Raw genomic sequence first — 16,282 nt, 5'->3', positions numbered from 1 at the left:
GTAGCTTGCGTTGCCGAGCTTGGGGATGGGAAAAACTTGGGGAAGGGAGAAGAAATTGCCCCGCCACAGTCATCCTTGCGGCCGCACGTGCTTCCTGCGGCCTGCTCCAGTGGCGGCAAGGCAGTTGGGCGGGTGGAGGACGGGCGGTGGCGCGAGGTGTCGAGCGTCGCCTGAGAACAACGCGGGGGCGGTGCTGGCTGAGAAGAAGCTCTTATGGCTCCGAAGCTGGACAACACGCGGAGAGGATAGAATAACTCTCCACTTGCTCCTACTACATGCATCAAGCAGAGGTGCACTGACATTAAGAACGGCACTGTGAGGAACGGAGGATTGCCATGTTAAGATGCATATGATACTAGCAGCGTTGAGATGTCAATGTCACTTTGTGTCTTCCTGCTCAGACAATCATGCATGGCTTAGCTTTTATTACATTTTGAATTCGGAATTCAACATATCTGAAAACTGTTCAGCAATAGTAGTCCTCCATACAACAGTAGTCCTACGTGTAACATATGTCAGGACACACAGGCTCCACGGGATCTTCGTGACAAAACTTTTTTGGCTCAGCTCCGTCTTCTTGCTATCTTCTGTGTTCGGTGTTTCATTGCAGTCGTATTTTTTGACCATCGTCACACCCATAGTATGGTGGAGGATCATCTTCTGTGGGCCAGCATGCTCTGCTACAATCCAAAGAATGGTTGTGAGCTCACCACTCCGGCCGAGCTGCTTGGCATGGGAGTCCTTGCTGCACCGGATGCCCGCATAGATCATCTGATCCACCCACACATCAAAGATGAGCTCCAATAGTTCCTCCATCTAGTCTTTTTTCACCTTTAACAGCTCAGTGGCAAGTTTCTTTCCATCCGAGATAACATCAGAAGCATGGTACTTCTCTTTCCGCAGGATCTCAGCAAGCTTCTCCTTACAGGGGTTGCATTTTTGACTCTTTCCAAACAAGTCCTTGAAAGCTTTGCTGGTGACCTCAACCAGCTTGCGGAGCTCAAGGCCTGGCAGCATGTGTGGGCGTGCAGCAAGGAGAAACATCAAGTATTCCGACAGTGCCTCGACTCCCTTCCGAAAATCCGGTTGCGCCGACAGGAGCTGCTTGTCGCTGCAGGCGAGGAAAATGGTGGTGCCAATGTGCCATATGAGGATGTCCTCTTGGAATTCACGGCCGAAAATCTCCAGATTAATGCCTTTGAATTTGTCCTTCTTCTTCCTTCTTCTGACGGCCTCTTGGCCCCAGAGTTTCGTGATGTCCTCCATGGAGTATGCAGCAACCCCATTTGTTTCTAAGAATCTTGCTCGAACCCGCTCGAATAACAGCACCTTGACACTTGCAGGAATCTCAGATAGGCACCCCGAGTGCTGGTATTCGTTCCAGATGTCCTGGACTCGGGCCTTCATGGCCAACCAGCTGCGCAGGCGCTCCACTGTGCTAGTACCATGGGTGGATTTGACTGTTGGAAAATTTTAGATGTGGTCAAAAGGCTGAAAAAGAGAAGGGAGAGGATAAGAAAAAACTCGTCCACGACTTGGACTCCCGCACCACCTCGCGCCTTGATCGGAGGCGCAACCAACTCGTGGTTGCGGTTCCAGATCCTCCAGCGTTATATTAAGAGGATGGCTTGGCTGGTTTTGACGGCCCAATGTGCTCCAAAACCAACGCACGCCACCCTACACCGCCAGCCTGATCTCGACAGCTAGAGCCATCTGAAGGTCGCCGCCGTTCTACTCTCGTCGTCCCCGGCCAGTCGAGGTGGAGGACAGAAGGAAGGCGAGATCTCCTACGCTCTATCCCAACACCGGCATCCCCTTCACCGGCCACTGCTGCAATTGAGATGGCCGGCTCTTCACACAATGTTGCCGCCACTTGATTACTAAACCGTTTTACTAAGATGTGTTCATGTTTTAGATGTTTAAGATCCTATTTTAGTTAATCTAAGTAATGTAGATTCCTACATTGACTAGCAAGTTGTACTATCCAATGGTGCCCGACCACAGCCTGCGGCTGCTTGGGTCCAGGGACACAAGGAAGCGGCGGAGCCAGCACCACCCTCCACTGCACAGGAATGCATGGTGAAGCCAACCGCCTGTCCTAGTATTCAGGAACGCGTATGTCCAGGTGAACCCTAGGGCCCTTAATAGCTATATCAAGTCCAGGATGAAGGCAGCAACCAGCAAGATGTAGGTGATGATGACGTTAACCGTCTCCTCAGAGTCCTTTGGGTAGAGCACGAACAGGGAAGCAGCTACCATGGTGCAGACTAGTGAGATGAGACGAAGGAAGTACCCTTTCTAGGTGTCAACCAGAGTTGCCTTGGTGTACAGGACGTCGTACATCAGGGAGGCCTCCATCTCTGCCACCTTGGACAGACTCTTCGGCATCATTAAGAAGATCTTCCGGATGGGGCATAGTCAGGTGAATCCCGTCCACGGGTAGAAAACTCGCCTTTAGTCTCGGTTGGTAGGGAGCAAATCTCTCGAAAATCGATCCGGGATAAACCAATCGAGACAAAAGGGGGGTCTTTTTGTGGCGGAACCGCCCAAATTAACTTGGCTAAAGTACACTTAAGCCGCTTAACACGCGATCATGTACTTTAAACAAATCAACTTGGTCATCCATCGGATTTCATCTGATAAACCACTTATCTCAGGATCGAGAAAGTAAGACTCGCACGAAGGCGAGTGGTTACAGAGATTATAACAGTCCATCTCAATTAAGCAAGTGCATTAAATTATTACAACCTCAAGTTCGAAATTCAAGCAAAGTTTGCAGAGTTCTCAAATAACAGAAATAATTGAAAGAAGCTAAACGTCGTTGCAGGATATCATGACAAAGTCGATCATGACATCAATGATCCCGATCCTCACCGTCCGAGGAGGGATCCCACTCAACTGTCCAACCAGGAGGAAGTTGGGGAGGCCAAGTGCCACTTGCAGCGAGCTCAGGGGCATCAACATCACCTAAAAAGATGTGCCACAATAAGGTTGAGCGACTACACTCAACAAGATTTAACCGACCAATGGTACTACTCCACCAACACCTAGACATGCAAGCTTTTTGGCTCTAGGGTTTTATTTTTGCCAAAAGCGACTAGTGTAGGTCCTTACTTTCAACATTTTAGCCACAAGTTCTGTTGTTGTTTTACCATTCTAAGTTAGCAACTATACTAAACCAAGCATAGTTTCCAAGCAATTAATACAAGTAACAAAATTTGATGATCATCTTTCATTCTTACTCAGTGTAGCATAGTGATCAAGCAGTCCCAAACTGTGAGAGGCAGACGAATCGATTCGAATTTCTTAACCATGCATGGCGAACCTAATCCCACGACATCCACGCACCGCGAAGGGTCGCTTCATTTGTCACCCATCCCCATCAATTCCCAGACCCGTGTCGGACCCACTTCCCTTGGTACAAGGCTCCATAGACCCGGCCTTTGCCGTTCTATGACCGCACTTGTCACCACATGCGGTCGCAAGGGAACTTCGTTCCAGAGATAGTGGAACGATCCACTCACGTTCCGGTTCAATCAGGTACTAGGCTTCCCCATCCTATACTAGGTATGAGATTAATACTTTCAACACTTGATCACGAACACTATCACATCTTGACCTTAGTCCTGATTCATGTAGACAGACGGGGCAATCCACCGACCACCAAAAACAATTCATAGAGCCCTACCCCGTCCATCGTCCTTATAGTTGTAACAAAAGGAAAGCAATCAACTCCTATAACTCATGGGTGACGGGAAATCACTTGACTTTTACCGAGTCCTATTAAGCATTGCAACTACTCGACTCAATATACTAGTGTTCATATCAAAGGGTACTATGTTCATGCATCTATGGTTTCAATCAATTCCTAGAAACATAAATGCACAATCAAAGCAACCAATATATTGCAAGTAGTTAAAGATAGGAGTTTATGCTCCGGGGCTTGCTTGGAATCCAACACTAGGTTAGTGTTTGTTAGACGACACTCGCTTGGCGAGCATCTCCCACCTCGGCACTTGCTTAGTCCTTCCATCTTCGGGATAGCTCCACCATACATCATCTTCGGGTTCGGTTCCATCATCACATCCTTCATGTGGTTTATCTAGCGTATCTAGATGAGATGCAAGATGCAAATGCATGAATACGAAGAATGATAACATGAGATGCATCACATAAAAGCATTCAGGACAAGCACAAGGTTACACCACAAAATATAAGCACTTAGAGAGCAAGTTATTTAACTAACTATCACTCAAGCCTACGATAGAGGTAGCAAGCCTAACAAGCATGGCACACTAGTTAACTCAAGTCAAGCTATTGCAAGCAATTAACAATCAAGAGCTAATTAAGCATAGCATCATACAAGAACTAGGGTGATGGTGCTTATCAACATGGCGTACAGAAGTGTATCACATAACCAGCAAGTTGAAGGTGATCAAAGTATATTACATTTATTTTTAAACCACTCATACACAAGCAAGTCACACACCAACATTACTAAGGTTATAGTAAGCTATGCAGCAAGGTTATTTTGTAGCAACATGTATACATGATCATTTATTAGTTAAATGCTTGACCAACATTATATAACATATTTATAAGATTCTCAGGTAGATCAATTTAACTCTAATAGTGATATGAGCTAACTAACAAACACACAAGGCAACGTCAAGTTAAAGCTAATAACTTAAGCACATGCACAGAATCTGGACAGTAGCACAGTAGTCACTTGTTTTAACCATAACTAGAGATATAAGCATCCAACCAGAGTGACCCTAGACTTTATGTAAAGTTGATGAAATTATCTAAGACTTCGTTATTAACACCAAAAGCTGATTCAACAATTAACAAGGTGAAAACACACCAATGAGTAGATCTGTACAAACAAGGATAGAAAACTATCATGAACTTCAGAGATGTATAACTGGAGTTCTAATTGAGGACCAATGGTGGTCACCCTTGGATGATGAGTGATTGACAACGTTGTGTTGGATTGATGTTGCTCTTGGCTTATGATGTGCAGGTGTAGGATGCGATGTGACGGCCGACGGCATGCGGTGAAGGTCAAGCGAAAGGTTCATGCCGATGGACCAAGGGTGGTGAAGGATGAATGCGAGTAGGCTTGGACCGATGGACCCGAGGAGTCCAGGTGGAGTCATGGGCGGTCCACATGGTGCATGGAACGACAAGAGAACATGACAGTGATGGAGACGGTGTCGGTCGAGTCAAGCGGGACGGAGGCAAGTCATGTAGGCGGCCCGGGAGCCGGGAGTGAACGACTTGGAGGCGTCAAAGGCTTGGCGGAGACTGAACACGCGTCAACATCGAGGAGGTTGCGTGACGGCCAAGTGAAGATCGACAGTTTGGGTGGTTTGGGCCTCAAAACCACCATGCTAGCAGGTTTCCTGGTTTGGGCCTCAAAATCGGGGGCGAGCCCGGTGCGGCCGGAGCTTCGAGAAGGAGGGCACGTGGCATCATCGTGAAGCTTGCATCGAGGCGAAGCAAAGTCGTGAAGGTGGTGTGTCCATCCAATGAGTGCGCAAAAACTTGGACCCAAATGCTCCTATGTGGGTAGTTATCTTAGTAGTAGCTATAGGGGTAGTTTAGTCTTTTATCCGCATCTTAGATAGAGATGGTGGGCTGAAGTTTTCAGCACCTCTTCCACCTCTCTACCACCACCTCTCTCTCTAGGGTTTCATTTGGTTTTTCCTCTCTCTCTATTCTCTCACTAGAGGTCCTCGGATGTTTTGAGCATCGAATTCATGTACTGAACCGAGTTTTTTTTGCGGAAATGGAGGCCCTAACCTCCTCATGTCCTCCGAGTGTTGGGGGATGACGGTTTTGTGAAACTATCGCTTGTGTTCTTCGTGTTCTTGTTTTCTCTCCTTTTTCCCTTCTCACGTTTTTATTCAATTCGTAATTTCTGGGGAGTCTTGACTCAAACCAATCATTTGGAAATGAATTAGGACGTGAGTGAAGTCTTTCTACCAAAGGAATTCATCTAACTCCTCACGAGTTCATAGATCGGGGCGATTCAAGTTCTAGAGTTGAAAAAGCGGTGTTCTTCACAAGATTTTTAATTCCCTTTGTTTGGATAATCTTTTTGAGGATATCTTTTGGGAATATGTTATGTTGTTGGGAAACTATGGTTAAAATTTCATGATTTTTGGAGGTCGTTTTATCGAGTTTCGGATTTTTCTTCCACCTTCACGCAGGCTGTTTTGGAATTTCGGAAATCTCTGGACATAATTCTGGAAATCTTCGGACCTCCGAAAATTTTCGAAGGTTTCTCCGGAAATTTCCGCACGTTCGGAATTTTTCGAAGGTTCCTTCGGATTTTTCCGCACAGAGGTGTTGGTTTTTAAAGTTTGTCTTCCGGAGGTTGTTTGGAGTCTTTCTTGCTTCCGCTACTCTCAAATTGGGTTCCTAGCATCATTCCTAGGTCCATTAGCTTGTGCATAGCTAAGTGGACTTGATTTTGCTAGAAGAGAGGCTTGTGGGTTTTTAGCCGATGTTTTTGAAGAAAATTTGAATCAACTCCCATTCACCCCCCTCTGGTTGCCTTTCCGGTCCTTCAATTGGTATCAGAGCCGGTTAAGGTTTCTCAATAGCCTAATCGGTTTCGAAACCCACGATGGCGACCTCTGAGCGTTTTTCCTCAACCGCTGCACCTTACTTTGATGGGACTAACTATAGATATTGGAAAACTCGCATAAAAGCCCATCTTAATAGTAAAGGAGCAGGGGTTTGGGAAATCACTCAAGATGTGAACTACGTGATTCTTGCTGCTCGTGTTTCTCAAGATGATAGGGATAGTTATCACGCCAACAATAAGGTGGTTGATATTCTGTTTGCGAGTCTTTGCCGTGCTGAGTTTGACCGAGTCGAGGATCTCACTCTTGCTCATGAGATTTGGTCCCGACTTCAGAGTTTCCATGAGGGAAACAGTCAGGTGAAGGCTAGGCTCTTTGAGACCTACAGGCGTGAGTATGAGAACTTTGTTCATTTGCCTAGCGAGTCTACCGATGCTTTGTTTCAGCGTTTCTTGGCTATTGTGAACAAGATGAAAGCAAATATCACCGTCTTACCCTACACTGATCATGATAGAGCTTTAAAGCTCCTGCATGCCTTGGATCACGAAGTGTGGGGTACGAAGGTTGATGATATCATTGAGTCACCAAATTATGAGACACTTTCCACTGATGAGCTCTTTGCTAAGTTGAAATCCACGGAGGTTGACAAGAGGCTCCGAGCTAAACAGGGGAGTCCTACTGATCCAAGTAGTATGGCTCTCATGTCAGGCTCTGGACAACCTAAGTCTTTGAGTGGCTCTTCTTTAATGTCGTTTGTCCTGTCTTCTTTGGTTTTAGTGTTATAACAAATCTGCCTTAATTGAGTGTAATTAGACCTAAACAAGTTGTTAGTCACTAAGTAAAAGAGGTGAAAAGTCCTTTTTGACCCTAAAAAGCTCATTTTGGAGTTAAATATAAAACTTGAGTTTTTTTTGTACAAACTTAAAATTTGACCCAAATAAGAGTTGTAAAACTTTTAATTTCAAACAACTTTTGTTAAAGACACCTTGGCTAATTCGGAGTGGAAGAAGGTCAAAAACAAGAATCAAAATAGGAGTATTATAAAACCCCACAAACAACCTAAGTCCTGGAATTCAAGTTTTGCTTCAACTTTGCAACCTGTTATCTCACAATTTCACATCTAACCTCAAGTTAGAACTTTAATAAAAGTTGTAGTCCCTTGAGTGTGTTCCAACTTTATTACACTGACCTAGGTCCAAATCGAAACCAAGCCTACTCAAAAACCTGGTCAAAGTCGGGTAAAACAGTCAACTCAGCGCTCTGGGCATTCCAGCTCTAAGTCTGGAAACCATCCATAGCGCGCCTCTTGGCGAGTGTGTTCCTCCAAATTTTTGAACTAAACTCAAGAAAATCCTTAATAGAAGTTGAAGTACTAAGACTGAAGAGCAACTGCTTCAATAACAGCTTGGTCTAATTCAACTCAGAAGCTGCCCAAAATTTTCGAGTCAAAAACAGCCAAACTCCTGGAATTTCACCAAAAACAGCACTTGGACGAGCCACCGACGAGCCGCCGACGAGCCACGACGAGCCGACGACGAGCCATGGCACCGGAGGCGATCTTGCTGCACGTGGACGAGCTGCTGGACGTTGACGTGATCGACTACGTACGACTACGTTGATCGACTACGTACGACTACGTGATCGTCTTCACTGCATCAACGCATATCTACATCTTCCGCACCAGTAGTGCGTCGAGTGGTAATCCCGTGATCCTTATACGGCAGTTCTTCCTGGTTTTACGCGGTAGAAATTTTGATTTGCGCTAGTGTAGCCTACCTCGTATCCCAACAATAGTTGTCCTTCTCCAAAAATCATGAAAAACTCACCAAACCCTCTGTAACACACCTTCAATCTACTAGTAAACCTTCTTTCTACCAAAAAGCCATGCCTTGCATCGTTTGTGTACACGCATGGTTACAACTGAACTCTTGCATGTGCATGCCGATGGAACCTACGAGCTCCACCCTGCACTGGAGGAAGAACCTGCTGCGGAACTTCATCACTTTGAAGTCGAGCCCGAGCTAGATCAAGACCCCGAGGAACCGTTAACCTTTCCTGAAGGCAAGGCCCGGTGCATGAATTCCCTGTTTTAAATTTATGCAAGTTGTTGATGCTTATGATTGTGCATTTACGTTTGTTGGAGTTGATTGAAACCGTAGATGCATGAACCTAGTGCCTTGATCTGAATACTAGTTGCTAAGGTCGAGTAGCGGCAATGCTTAATAGGTTTCGGTAAAAGTCGAGTGATTTCCTATCACTCACGAGTTATAGGAGTTGAATGTTTTGCTTACGCTGGAACTATAAGGACGATGGACGAGGTCGGGCTTATGTTCGATTGGTGGTATGCCCCGTTTGTCTAATGGAAATGGACTACGGTCAAAACGTGTCGGCGTTCGTGATCAAGTGTTTGAAAGTACTAATCTCATACCTAGTATGGGATAGGGAAGCCTAGTACCTGATTGAACTGGGGTGTGGCATACCCTCCGGCTGTCCTTGGAATGTCGTTCCCATGGTGCATCATGTGGGTGCAAGTGCGGTCGTAGTACGGCAGAGGCCGGGATTATGGAGCATTGCATGCCAAAGGCAGTTGGCCCTGACACGTGCCTAAGGGATCGATGGGGACGGCTGACAAATGAAGCGACCCTTCGTGGTGCGCGGATGTCGTGAGATTAGGTTCGCCATGCATGGTTAATAAATTCGAATCGATTCGTCTGCCTCTCACAGTTTGGGACTGCTTGATCACTATTCTGCAATGAGTAAAGATGGAACATGATGATGATATTAATCTTGATGCTTGTTCTTTAATTGCTTGGAAAACTATGCTTGCTTAGTATAAGTTGCTAATCTAGACTGGTTAACGAACGTAGAACTTGAGCTAAAATATTGAAAGTAAGGACCGACTATAGATGCTTTTGGCAAAACAAACCCAAAGCCAAAAAGCCTTGCATGTCTAGGATTTGGTGACAGTAGCTATCACCTGTCGGGTCAGTCTTGCTGAGTATTAGTTGCTCAACCTTGTTGTGGCTTAACTTTTCAGGTAATGTCGATAGTGTGGTTGCTGGCACCACTTGGCCTACCCAGCTCCCTCCGGGCTGGACAGTTGAGTGAGATCCCTCCTTGGACGGCGAGGGCAGGGATCATTGAAGTCATGATCGGCTTTGTCATGATATCGTGTATTGACGTTTAGCTTTCGCTTGTTTTATTTCATCTGGTTGAACCTCGCAAACTTGTTTGAATTTTGAAAAACTCTGATGTAATAAATTGTTGAACTATGTTAATGTGATGGGAATGTTGCAATCTCTGTGCTACTCACCTTCATGTGAGCAATGCTTCTCGATCCTGTGTAAGTGGTTTATCGGATGAAATCTGACGGATGACCAAGTTGAGTTGCTTAAAGTGCATGTTCGCGTGTCAGGCAACTTAAGTGTATTTTAGCCAGGTTAATTTGGGCGGTTCCGCCATAGCTGGTATCAGAGCTTGAAGCACGGTATGGAGAACAACAGACCTTAAAACCCTTTATCTGAATAAAATTTGCAAGAAATTAGTTGAAAAATTCGTAAGTTCGTTAAGGATGAGTTTAGTACGAGAAGCCCTAGGGGAATTTTGGGTCGTTTAAGGTGGCTAGTAACTATTTTATTTATTGACTTCCAACACCTGTCGCCACGTTTATCATACATGTGCAAAGTTCCGCATCGCGAGTATGCGACGGGTGATAGGAATTCGATTCCAACGAGCCTATCATCACGGTTATTTTTCGCCCACGTCTATTATACGTGCGCATGTTTCGTATGTTAACTCATGCGAAGGATGGTATGGTTCGATTCCAACGAGTCTATCGCCACGGTTGTTCGCTCACGTCTATTATACGTGTGCAAGATTCTGCATCACGAGAATTCGAAGGGTTATATGGTTCTATTCAAAGGAATCTATTTCCACGGTTGTTCCGCTATCCATGCAGCGTTAAACGCATGGGTGCCGTTTCTATAGTGAACGGTAATGATTTTGGATGCTTTCGTGAGTGCTGGCACGGAAGGTTCAAGATGTGATATGTTTTTCTGCAGGTACACTAACCACGTTTACGTATGAAATGATGTTTAGCAACTCGACTAGTTATTATAGTGAGAGTCGTATTGTTGCCTTGCCACCGGCACTAACTACGTAAGTCCAAAGCTTTTTCGCGATTGTTTTGGTTGTGAGGATGACTAGAATGTGCATGAATTGTGAAATAAAAAAAAATCGCAACCTAACGAAATGTTTTGGGCTCGTGTATGTCGTAAAAGAAGTGCCCGCGATAAGGATTTTCTACCTGTCCTTTTTCCGCCATGCAAGTTTGGATAAAAATCTTTCAGGTTGTTCCAAGAAATAACTCCAGAAACTTTATATAAGGAAGTTGTGTTAAATATCCTAAATAACTTGCTGAAAATTTTTCATAAAATGCTACCACCTAGGTTGAAAGCTATGATCAGATTTGTGACCCCCCCCTGTGTGGCTGTTAACACTGTGTGTACACCAGTTGGAATTTTACTGTTTCGACCACCTTAACAACTTTTTCTGCCAGGAGTCCTTTAATAGAAGTTTCTCAGAACTTATTCAAGAACTTGGTGGTGAAATTTTAGCTTCATTAGGTCTCTGGTTTTGAAGTTATGCTCAGTTTACTTCAGCTCGGTTTGAAAAATTCCAGCATGTACCACTTGATAGAAATCTGAGATTATCACCCTGCTAGGTTCTGTTTTAGCTCTACATTTGAATACCAAACTTGTTACACACTACCTAAGAAACATGCTGGTAAAATTTGAGGAATTTGGGATAAATACTTGCTGAGTTATGAGTTTTTCTCTAACTGCCAGAAATCTGTTTTGATTTCCGAGTATTGATCCCGTTCCTCACTTGTCCTTTTGTTACAGATGGCTCACCCCGTGTACGTTGCGGTTGGTGTGGATGGCACCACCCACTCGAGGTGCCTCCACTACGAGGATTTTTCAGCCATATTGTGGGACACCCTGCGCTCATTTGGGTACCCGTCACCGCCTGTTTACGTGGGACGCGCGTACCAGGACCACGGGATTCCTCGGAGCTGCGTGCACGTGAAGGTGCCCCCACCCCCAGACCAGCCCCAGTGGCCACTTTTGGAGGTTGTGGCTGAGGGACACATGTTGCAGGACACATGGGAGTTTGTAGCTTTGCAGGCACTGACACAGTTTTGCAGGGCACACCCCCTGGAGATTGTGTTAGAACCAATTGGGTTGTTTCCTGCCAAGGATAGGAGAGATCTGGATTGGTTGGACCGCACGGAGCACATGGACTTGCTAGGTGTTTTGGACCCACAACGCATGATTTTTGTTTCAGCTCGCTGCATGAATGTGTTCTACCGGATGATTGAGATGCAGAGCAAGGCTATGACCACTGTGATTAGGATGGCAATGGCCTATCAGGTTGCCCTCACTACCGTGCAGAATGGCATGGTGGATTTGTCACTTAAGTTGGTACAGAAGGATTTCCAGATTTCTGATATGCAGAACTAGATTTCTAGTTTAGAGGAAGAGATAGGAGATATGGAGCATGATATGGAGATGCTGGCCGACCAGTTCTATGATGTGAACATGGAGCTGGCGAACGCCAATGAGCACCTACAGGAGCAACACGCTGAGCTTAATGCTATCCACGCCTTAGAGATGCAGCAGGATGAGCCTTTGGCTCAGGAGGAGGAGCCCGCGGAGATCGAGGGCTTTTCGAGTATGGACTTTGAGGAGGCTGCTCCGCAGCCTCGAGTTGGCGACGCTCACTCTCCTGCACTCAACTTTGCCTCCGTAGGCAACCTTGACGACTTTTAGATATATCGGCTTGTTGTGAGTAGTTTCTTTTGTTGTACTCCTTGGCGACCTATATTTTTAGCTAGTGTGGTAATAGGTTAGCTTGAGTTGAGTATTCGGGTGTTGAAAAACTGATTCCATGTATGGATTTACCGTTGCTACCGGTTAGTTGTAATGTCTGAAAAATTATGGCAGCAATTCAGTGACTGTTTCTCCTCAGTTTTACCCCTATCTCCACTCGTTTTTGATCCAAGGTTTGAATACCAAAGTTGTGCAGAAACTTGTGTTCTAACTGCTTGTAAAATTTTAGCTCGTTTGGATCTGTCAAACTCACATTAGAACCAAAACATCACAGCTCAGCTTGCTAAAAGTCAGTCCAAACAGCAGCGTGCTAACTTGGCTAAAGGATCCCCTTTTCCTTCCTTTTCGGTCAACAAGCATAAAAGGGAAGTGGTTATGTACGACGAGTCCTAACTCTTGAATAAGTATGAGAGCCTTGTATACTTTGAAGAAGAGATATGCACCTACTCAATAAAAGATAGGATTGTTGTGTTCGCACTATCGGCAAGATTAGCATTTAAAGATTCAGCACATAATTTCTTCATGATTGGGCAAGCTTGGGGATTATGTGACTAATGGAAAGATGAATCTTGCTGATGGCGCACCACACCCATTCCGGCTCTGTTCCTAGTGGCAGCGAGCAGAGGCAGGTGCCTCCACCGCCTCCGCCTCCACCCACCCTAGAGGCGATCTTGGCTGCTCAAACTGAGCTGCTGAGGCACATCGCCCAGGGGCAGCAGCAGCAGCCCCAGGGAGGAAGAGCTCATCAGCAACCTCATGTTGCTCGCTATGAGGACATTCTGGGAACACAGCCTCCTCTGTTCCACAAGACGGAGGATCCGCTTGACGCCGACGCCTGGATTCATGCCATCGAGTCCAAGTTCTCCCTCCTCACCGCCCATTGCCCGAACGAGAACAAGACTCGGTTCGCCGCGCAACAGCTGCGTGGTTCTACCCTCCTATGCAGCCAGCCGACCACGTCGTCAGCCGGGAGGAGTTCAAGACGGCATTCAGGGGCCATCATATCCCTGAGGGTCTCCTGGAGAGCAAGCTCAACGAGTTCCTGGCTCTCACCCAGGGAGGCCGCAACGTCCTACAATATGCGCAGGCTTTCAATGACCTGTGTCGCTACGCAGGCTATCATGCGGACTCCGATGAGAAGAAGAGGGACCGCTTTCATAGAGATTTGAGTTTGGAGCTCAAGGAAAGGCTGAATCCCATCAAGGTGGATTCTTACAATGAATTGGTGAACGTGGCAATTTCCCAGGAGAATTGCATGAAGGTCCTCAAGGCTGACATGAAGCGGAAGGCTCCAATGCTGACACCCAGCCCACCTGCATAGAGATACAGGATGGTGCCCCTACAGGTGTCTCGCAGGCCCGCACAGCCTGGGAGATGGGTTGCTCGACCCCCACCACAGGCAGCACCTCGTTTCCCAGGATTCCAGCCACAAGGGCCCCGGCTTACTCTTCCAATGCCGCCGCGCACTGCTACTAGAAACCGCTACTTCACCTGCGGGAACCCGGGACACTTTGCCAAGGACTGCCCCCGCAACAAGAATCAACGGCCTGGCTAGAGCAATGCACTGGGAAACAAGGGGAAGAAGCCTAGAGTTCAGATCCGACAAGGCAGGCTGAACTTCACCACCCTTGCCGAACTTCCAGAAGGCGCACCAGTGATGACGGGTACCTTCTCTATCCATAATCAACCCGTCCTTATTCTGTTTGATTCGGGAGCATCCCATAGTTTCATCAGGACTAGAACCAGTGCTAAGTGTGGGTTAGGTTTCTGTCACACGAAAGGGGCATATATAATCTCTACCCCGGGTGGGAAAGTAACCTCACACCAATTGACCCGCCGTGTACCTATCAAGTTAGGAAGGACCCTTCTTACGAAAGACCTACTTATCCTTGGGTTAGAGGGGATAGATATCATCTTGGGCATGGATTGGATGACTCAGCACCGAGTGGCACTAGACATCCCTGCCAGAGCAGTCCATATAAATTCACCCAAATATGGTAGCTCAATCATACACTTACCCCACCGCGAGTGCAAAACTTCTTGTGCCTATTCCGTGACTGAAGCCCGTTTGGAGGACATTCCAGTGGTGTGTGAGTATCCCGATGTGTTTCCAAATGATTTGCCGGGTATGCCGCCTGATAGAGATATCGAGTTTGCTATTGAGTTGCAACCAGGCACTGCCCCAATTTCAAAGAGACCCTACCGGATGCCACCCGCAGAACTGGCAGAAATGAAAACTCAGTTGCATGAGTTGTTGGAAAAAGGTTTTATTCGTCCAAGTACATCACCTTGGGGCTGCCGCGCCTTGTTTGTGAAAAAGAAGGACGAGAGTCTGCGTATGTGTGTGGACTACCGACCTCTCAATGCGGTGACGATATAGAACAAGTACCCATTACCCCGCATTGATGTTCTGTTCGAGCAGTTAGCTGGAGCTAGAGTGTTTTCCAAGATTGATCTTTGTTCCGGCTACCATCAAATCAAGATCCGACCGTGCGGTATTCCTAAGACTGCCTTCTCTACACGGTATGGACTCTATGAGTACTTAGTCATGTCATTTGGGCTTACTAATGCGCCGACTTATTTCATGTATCTCATGAATTCAGTGTTCATGCCCGAACTTGATAAATTCATCGTGGTATTCATCGACGATATCTTGGTGTACTCGAAGAATGAGGAAGAACATGCAGAGCACCTTCATACTGTGCTCCAACGCTTAAGAGATCATCAACTCTATGCCAAATTCTCCAAGTGTGACTTCTGGCTAGGAAGTGTCAAATTCTTGGGGCACACCATATCCAGCGATGGCATAGCAGTAGACCCAAGCAAAGTTCAAGAAGTAATGGACTGGAAGCCGCCCACTTCAGTTCATCAAATTCGAAGTTTTCTCGATTTAGCAGGCTACTACCGTCGATTCATTCCTAACTTCTCAAAGATAGCTAAGCCAATGACGGAACTGTTGAAGAAAGGAATTAAGTTTGTGTGGAGCGACAAATGTGAAGAAGCTTTCCACACATTGAGACAATTACTGACCTCTGCCCCGGTTTTAGCTCAGCCAGACACCACTAAGCCGTTCGACGTTTATTGCGATGCCTCTGGCACTGGACTTGGATGTGTTCTTATGCAGGACAGCCGAGTCATTGCCTATGCCTCGCGAGCGCTACGGCCACATGAGCTGAATTATCCTACCCATGATCTTGAGTTAGCAATAGTCGTTCATGCTCTGAAAATGTGGAGATATTATCTTATGGGGACTCGTTGCAATATCTATACAGATCACAAGAGTCTGAAGTATATCTTCACTCAAGCAGACCACAACATGTGTTAGAGAAGATGGTTAGAGTTGATCAAGGACTATGACTTAGAAGTGCACTATCACCCAGGCAAAGCCAATGTAGTTGCAGATGCTCTCAGCCGCAAAATCCATTGTAACTGCTTGTCTGCGACCAACTATGCCGAGACCTTGTGTCATGAGATGGCTAAGCTTAAATTGGAAATTGTTCCCCATGGCACCTTAAGTCATATTTCCCTTGAGCCTACCTTGGATGACCAGATTGTTTTAGCACAATTGGAGGATAAAGATATAAAACTTATCAAAAAGAAGCTCGCACAAATAGATGAGGGACACAAGCACTTCCGGCAAGATTCGAAGGGAGTTGTACACTATGAAGATCGACTGGTTGTTCCAAATGCTCCTGATCTTAAGAAACGGATTATGGATGAAGCACACCTTTCCAAGTTTTCGATTCACCCTGGCAGTACCAAGATGTACCATGATCTCCGATAAAATTTTTGGTGGAG

At 46.1% G+C, this 16,282-nt stretch overlaps 1 long non-coding RNA gene across 1 annotated transcript in view; it reads right to left on the bottom strand.

Moving 5' to 3' along the window:
* Positions 1–2,697: 2,697 nt before the first annotated feature.
* Positions 2,698–16,282, bottom strand: part of LOC117863075 (uncharacterized) — a 29,619-nt gene continuing 16,034 nt past the window's right edge. The window contains exon 2 of the long non-coding RNA XR_004642129.2: positions 2,698–2,967. This is a non-coding gene — a long non-coding RNA (uncharacterized lncRNA). The remainder of the gene's footprint in view (positions 2,968–16,282) is intronic.

Source organism: Setaria viridis, chromosome 7 (genome assembly GCF_005286985.2).
Source record: "Setaria viridis chromosome 7, Setaria_viridis_v4.0, whole genome shotgun sequence".
Classification (NCBI taxonomy): domain Eukaryota; kingdom Viridiplantae; phylum Streptophyta; class Magnoliopsida; order Poales; family Poaceae; genus Setaria; species Setaria viridis.
The sequence above is the reverse complement of the archived record's forward strand: the minus strand, read 5'-3'. Positions and strand labels throughout refer to the sequence as shown.